Raw genomic sequence first — 7,612 nt, 5'->3', positions numbered from 1 at the left:
TTCTCTCTCTAACACGCACACATGCAAAAACACACATACACACGCACAGACATTTCCTCACATACACTCTTTCTCTCAGACACACTGACACTCTCTTTCTCTCTCACACACAGATATTCACGCTTTCGTTCACAGATTCTCTTACAGTTACTCACTGTCTCTCTTACAGACACTCCCTCTCTTTCTATCTCAGACAATTAGTCTGTGTCTGACATAGACACTCTCTTTCTCACACAAACAGACAACGCTTTCTGTAACACACAGACACTCTGTCTCTCTTTTTTCATATAGTCACTCCGTCTCTCTTTCTCACACACAGAGATACACTGTCTCTTTCTCTCTCTGTCTCTCTGTGTTGGTGATGTTGTCTCCTTCTCTGTCCAACTCTCGGAACTGAAAGTGTCCTCTCTTTCAGAAACAAAATCATTCCATCACCTCCAAAAGGCCAGTTACAGTGAATCTCTCTCTCCTTTTCTTTCTCTTGTTCTTTCTCTCCCTGTCTCTCTTTCTCTCTGTCCGTCTCTCATTATTTCTGCTCGTCTCTGTGCCCCTCTGTCCAAGTTAAAAATAAAAAATGGACAATAGATATTGATCTGGGCAGCAAAGACCATACTCCATGAATAAATTAAATTATGATACGTTTCTGTGTTTTGGAGAGACAGCGGACGAAAAGATAATTCTCCTTGGAACTGAGAACACTAAGCAGTGATCTCATCGAGGTGTAGATTTATTTACAAGATATTTCTTTGCCAGGAAGAGAAATTACTAACATTTTTACAATGTTTGGTAAGCACAGAATACAGCTTTCACACAATTGGCAAATAATGCAGGGTGAAAATGTGAAGATTATTTTATTCAGCAGTTCCGGGAATCTAGAACAAACTGAACTGCAGCTGGATGCAGATTCAGCAGTTTGTCTCAAAATAGATTTGGATATTTACCTTTTAAAGAAACATTGGCTGGAGATTGGCAAAGGGTAAGGGAGTTGGGATAAATTTGTAGTGATTCTCGAGTGAGACAATGCAGTCGCAATTGACTAAATGGACAACAGATCCCGTGCTCTGTGATACTGCCAAATTCACTGGGAATGATGAAATTGATCCCAAGGCAGAACAAGAGAGGATCCCGCCACTCACCTCACAATCCGTTCTGAGGAAGGGTCACCGGACCCGAAACGTTAACTCTGTTTTTTTTCCCTTCACAGATGCTGCCAGACCTGCTGGGCTTTTCCAGCAACTTTGTTTTTCGACCTCACAATCGGGCCGGGCTGCATGACGGCACAGTTGCGAAAAATAGGAAGAAGATGGGCGGGGCTCTTACCAAACGGAAGCGGCTGTTCCTACAACCATTGGGAGTGAATAAGGGGCGTGGCGAGCAGGATGACACGTGACCAGAAACACATGGAGGCACAGTGCCATTGTGACTGGCGCCTGATTGAGTGCGGGAGGTAGTTGAGGGAAAGGTGGGAGATACAGCAGAAACCGGGAGAAAAATGAAGTCGGTTTGAACTGGGACGTTGTATGGCCAACTCGATGAGACCGCTCGACCCGATTTAGAAACTTCCGGTCCCGCGTTTGAAGCAAACGAGAAATTGGCTGTGGGCCTCAAGCGGAGATAGGACCTGGGTTACTACTGCCATCTTTACTGCGGGCAAGGTGCAGCAGCGCGAATGCGCATGCTTCTTCCTGGGAGGCGTTCGGGGCGATTTGCAGAGGAGCATTCCATCAGCGAACTGAAACCAAGGTAAATGTTTGTCTTTTCCAGATTTCTATCCTGGACTGACATTTTTTTTTTCTCTTGTGAATTAGTTTTGCAGGATAGTAAATGAGAATAATTTGCAAACCGGGATTTCAAAACAAGTTCAAACAGATTCAGTAGAGTCATCAGGATCTGAATATCACTGGCATTTATCTGTGGAAGGAAAAATGTTTGTCTGTTCTGTCTGCAGGAAAATATTGCCAATAAATTTGTAAATCGAAAAACAGCAATGTGTTTAAATTCGTGGTTAGGTCATTCCTGAGGTGTGTTCGGTTCTGGGCCCTGAAGCTGAGGAAGGAGATATGGGCCTGAGCAGGGGCACAGGTTTACCTAAATAACACATTGTCTCTTTGAAAGAATTGTCATATTTAGTCCTAATCACCCACTTCATAATTTTAACTTATAAATTCCTCATTCTTAAATACCTGCAAACTTCTTTTCAAAATATCTTATGGACTCGAGTTCCAGCAGGCTTTCAAGTGGAACAATCCAGAAACTTGATTCTGAAGATATAAGTGCTGAATTGAAAGATGAGATGCTGTTCCCTGATCTCCCATTGAGCTACATTGAATCAGTACAGGAGGCTGAGCACACAGTGAGTATGAGCTGACAATTAAAGTGATAAGTCTGCACCGTGAGTGCTGTTTGACTCAATGGGGGTGACTTATAGTTAAGAGCTCTGAAACAGAGAGTGAGTTGAGACAGGGAGAAGATCAAGGTGAAAGACTCAATACAGTGTTCAGTCTGTGCAGTTCAGGAAGTAACGTGGTCGCAATACAAACAGCTAATCGGGAAGTGATACCTGCAGAGTATTTTCTGATAGTTTTTAAAGTAGAATATTTAGCTGAAATAAGGTTAAGAGTTTTGAGTATAATAGAAGTGTTTGAAATGAAGGAAGATCCCTAGCTCAATTAAATTCTCTTAAAGGGAGTAACAAGCTTAATGTTTAGAGAAGTCATGACAGGAAACCTCAGAGCCCTAGTGTTCTCTTATTGGTCGATGTGGGAGTTAAGGGATGCTTCCAGTGTCGCTGATGGCTGCATGCGCAGGAAGTGTGTCCATCTGCATCTATTGACTAACTGCTTTTCAGAGCTGGAGCTGTGAGTGGACTCATTGTAGAATACTGAGAGCGTCGTGGGCAGTATGTTTGGCGAGGTACCCACACCTCAGGTGAGGATTACACAAACAGAAAGTGAATGGGTGGCCATCAGATAAAGTGAAAGGCTTAGGATGGAAGTACAGAAGTCCCCAGTGGCCATCACCAACACAAACAGATATACCACTTTGGATACAGTTGGGGGTTATTAGGGTGGCCTCCGGGGAAATCAGCAACAGTCAAGTTCATGGCAGTATGGGTGGCTATGCTGCTCAGAAGGGAGAAAAGGGTGGCAGGGCTATCGTGACAGTGGATTCAATAGGAAGGGTTAACGACTGGCACTTCTGTGGCTGAAGGCATGAATCCAGGAATGCAAATTGTAGAACGGTATGTCCTTATCGTATCCATGCTAGTTACCAAGGGCCTGTTTACTCTAGGCTCATTTTCCTGGATTCAGAGTGTAAACTATGTTGTAGTGTCTTGTATGATCAACTAAACATGTCTACAAGGTTACATTGTTCCCTGCTTCTTACACCATTTCAGGTGCTGTCAATGCTACTGACTATCTCACATTTTCAAAGGGTATGGGGAGAAAACAGGAACTGGGTTGAGTTGTAGATCCATAAAATATCTCTGCATCGTTCCTGTCTCTCCCATCTCTACACATTTCTGCAGGCTTTTTTGTTTTGCGAACACTCCCTTCCCTGAAGGACATTCATGAACGAGTTCAGTTTTTATGCTAGTCCAACAGTTTCCTACAAGTGTTATTTCCACAACTGAACATATTAACATCTCTCAGTTTCACAACTTATGTATTCTTATGGTTTCTTCCAATACATTTGGTTTCTGTTTGAAAGGTTGTTTACATTCAGAAACTTTTGATTGAAACCACATCCAGATCTGACAGTCTCTCTGTCTATCATAAACTAGTTACCTCAGGACTTTGAACATTGCAGGAAAAAAGCACCATTCACGCAGTGGAGAAACACGTATCATCTCTGTGTGGGAGTGTCTGTGAAAATTCATCTGAAATGTACAAACGCCAGAGCAGGCACACTGAAGAGAGAATGTGGAGATGTGGGGATTGTGGGAAGGGATTTCTTTACCCATCCCAGCTGGAAACTCACCAACGCAGTCACACTGGGCAGAAGACATTCGCCTGCTCTGATTGTGGGAAGGGATTCACTCGGTCATCCCCCCTCCAGATCCACCAGCGGGTACACATTGGAAAGAGACCATTCACCTGCTCCGTTTGTGCAAAAGCATTCGCTCAGTCAGCCAATCTGCTGGAACACCAGCGAATTCACACTGGGGAGAGTCCATTTACCTGTTCTCAATATGGGGAAGGATTCAGTCGCTCATCTACGCTACTGGAACACCAAGAGTTCATACTGGAGAGAGACCATTTACCTGCTCCTTTTGTGGGAAAAGATTCACTCACGCCCTAAACTTTTGAAACATCAGTGTATTCACACTGGAGAGAGACCATTCACCTGCTCTGCTTATGGGAAAAGATTCACTCGATCATTTAGCGTGCAGATACGCCAGCGAGTTCACACTGGGGAGGGACCAATCACCTGCTCTGAATGTGGAAAAGCATTTAGTCACTCATCTAATCTGCTGATACACCAGCGAGTACATACCGGGGAGAAACCGTTCTCCTGCTTAGATTGTGGGAAGGGATTTACTCAATCATCCAACCTTCTGAAACACCAACGAGTTCACACTGGGGAGAGGCATTCACTCAGTCAACTCACCTGCTGATACAACAGCCTATTTAATCTATGGATAGACTGTTCATTTGTTCTGTCTGTGGGAAGGAATTTCAAACTGTCAACACACCAGTGAAACGATACTGGGTCAATCACATTCACCTGTTGTGTTTGTGTAAAAGGCTTTGCTGTTTGCTGATACCCCAGCACAGGAGAAGGCTTTCTTTTCCTCACACCAAGGAATATACTTTGGTCATTGGGCGATTGGCATTGATGTTATTAAACTCTGCTCTATTAAAGGTGCTGATATTGAGGATACATTGTCATACAATTGTGTATCTGCAGGATAGGTTTTAAAAATAATCTCAATGTCGCTGCATATCAATACATTTATGCTGTTTCACAGTTTCCAACTGTATCCAACACAGCTTTTGAAGCCAGTTTGCAGAAATCCTAACAAGGAATGAAGGGGTCCTGGAATTAATTTCACGTAAACGAGGTGGAAAAGTAGGTGAGGCATCAGTGGGGGAGGATTATGCAGGATATTATCATAACTCTTTTAAAATATTCAGGATTTTTCTGGAAAAGGACATGAATGGGTCTCAAATCAAAGCTCTGAACTGGTGGATTTTAATAAGACTGTATGTGATTTGGCCAGGGTGCACAGGAAGCAGTTTCTTTCAGGGGAAATGCAATAGAGGATTTAATGGGGACATATGGAGAGCTGTAAGGAGAACATGAATTGATGCAGCCAGTTAAAATAATACTCAGTTGTCTTTCAGGTAGATTAAAAGTCAAAAGGATATTAGGGGAAGATTAAGGCCCATTGATTTAAATCATATAATTCTCCCTGATTCGTCTATCTCACTAGTGAACACTGACAGAGAGTATTCACTTAGATCAGTTCTGCATCCTCTGGTTTCACGCAGAATACTGCTGTGGTCCTTAAAGAAAATAGCATAGAGAGAGAAGGTTTTGAGCCGTCTGACAGCCTTAAATGTGGATAAACAAATAACAGGAGCACATGCCAAAAAATCCAATTCCCGTCTAATCACAGGAAGGTACTAGAGGACTGAATGATCATCAAAGTGGAGCTGTTATTCAAGTTGGGAGCAAACAATAAACCAAGAAACTGCAAGGCCGTCAGTCTCATGTTGGTGTTGGGGAAACTATTGGAAGTAATTCTGAGGGACAGAATTAGTTTAGAGGGATTAGAAGTGGTCTATTTGGAGAATCATGGGATAACTGTGGGTGATCAACTTTTAGGCGAAATTGTTTTGCAGCAAAATTCCCCATTGACCATCCCGGACTGTGTTATGGAGAATGCTGATCGGAAAAAGAAATAGCCTACCTTCCCTGGTTGATCATCTAACCTTAATCTTTTGGTTCAGAGTCGAATGCAGTGACCAATTATCCTGTCCAAATATGTTGCTTCTCACTGTTGCAGATTGCGTTCAGTTTACCACTGATCAGCCCATCTGACCAACCTGCCTATATCCTCCTGTAAGCTAAGTATGTTCTCCTCACGAATTAACATCTGTTTCTTCTGATTCATTTGCAAACTAACTGTCTTACATTTAAGTCTAAATCATTTGTTTTTAACATAAACAGCAAGAGCTCAATATTGACCACTATGGAACTCCACTGGACACAAACTTGCAATTAGAAAAATATCCCTCAACCATCACCCTCTGCTTCCTGATACTCAGCCAATAGTTAATCCAATTGGTCAAATTCCAATGGATCCATTGAGCTCTTAACTGTCAGTCTGCCATGCAGGACCTTACCAAAAACCCGGAGAGAGGTCATTCACTTGCTGTGAATGTAGGAAAGAATTCACTCAGTCAGCCATCTGCTCAGACACCAGCAAGTTCATATTTAGCAGACGCCATTTGCCTCCTCTGAGACCAGGAATGGGCTTAATCTGTCATCCCACTAGCTGAGTAACTAGCAAATTCACAAATGACTAGGGTGACTCGAATTTTCTGTACACCAAAGCCATGACTAAACTATGTTGAGTTCAGGCCAATTTCTGCTGATAGTAATAAATTTCACTCTGATCAGCTGGCCCTGCTGCTTCGCTCTCGTGTAGAATGCTTTTGTTCCAGGAGTCATTCAACTGGGGAAGGAAATAGGAATGCAATAGTGCTGGAAGCAGTACAATTAGAGGGATGGATCCTCAAACGTCAAGCCGCCCCTGTTTGCTCCAGGAAGTGAATGCAACTTCTGTTTCTTGTTTTCTTTATTTATTTTTTTTAAAAAAAATCATTGCTTTTCTTATTGTTCTGTAAAAATTTCATCGTTTCAACTGTTTGAACTGTTCCCTCCATGTGATGCTCCCACAATGAACAATGACAAGCTGGAGTGCTACACTCGAGAAAGAGAAGCACCTTCTGAGACAGGGCTCTGACACTATCTGGTGCTAAGGATGGGTAGCCTGATTCTTTTGGCTGACATTAATTCGACAATCAACTGACATATCATATTGCAAAGTAATATTTACAAAGTATTTACAAATGTGAGTTTCTCTTTGCAATGATTTGTCACCCATGTCATCGAGGTGCCCTCAGAAACATTCCTGTGCTGTTTCTCTCAGACGCAAAGCGCTGTGATGTGTTCTTCCTAGCTGGCAGTGATTGGCCTGATGCACAGACCGACTTTAAATATGGAGCTGGGGGCAGAAATCCCAGATGATCCTGGCAGCAAGAAACTCCTCCATCACTGGTGAGAGCGCACAGAGCATCATCGAAGCTTGCGGGACATAGATAATGAGGTGAACAGGAGAGAATTGTGTGAGATAACTCACCAGAGCTCTCAGAGTGAAACACTACATAAAACGAGCCTAAAATGACACCTGCCGATTTTTGTGTAAAATTGAACCTATGATTCCTCTTGTCGTTGAGCCCAGAACTTGAGAGTGTTTTTTTTTAGAATTACGAGTTTCCCATTCAGGACAAAGACGAAAGAGAAGTTTTTTAGAGATAGTAGGAACTGCAGATGCTGGAGAATCTGAGACAACAAGGCGTAGAGCTGGGTGAACACAGCA

General features: G+C 42.8%; 1 long non-coding RNA gene across 3 annotated transcripts in view; it reads left to right on the top strand.

Moving 5' to 3' along the window:
* The first annotated feature begins 1,399 nt into the window (after positions 1-1,399).
* LOC125487514 overlaps positions 1,400-7,612 on the top strand; it is a 19,153-nt gene continuing 12,940 nt past the window's right edge. The window contains exons 1-3 of one of the 3 annotated variants that reach the window (XR_007265922.1): positions 1,400-1,743; positions 2,230-2,353; positions 7,127-7,290. This is a non-coding gene — a long non-coding RNA (uncharacterized LOC125487514). Of the gene's footprint in view, positions 1,744-2,220; positions 2,354-7,126; positions 7,291-7,612 lie in introns of all 3 variants that reach the window. The other 2 variants (XR_007265924.1, XR_007265923.1) reach the window with 2 other exon arrangements.

Source organism: Rhincodon typus, chromosome 42 (genome assembly GCF_021869965.1).
Source record: "Rhincodon typus isolate 14 chromosome 42, sRhiTyp1.1, whole genome shotgun sequence".
In the NCBI taxonomy this organism is placed as follows: domain Eukaryota; kingdom Metazoa; phylum Chordata; class Chondrichthyes; order Orectolobiformes; family Rhincodontidae; genus Rhincodon; species Rhincodon typus.
The sequence above is the reverse complement of the archived record's forward strand: the minus strand, read 5'-3'. Positions and strand labels throughout refer to the sequence as shown.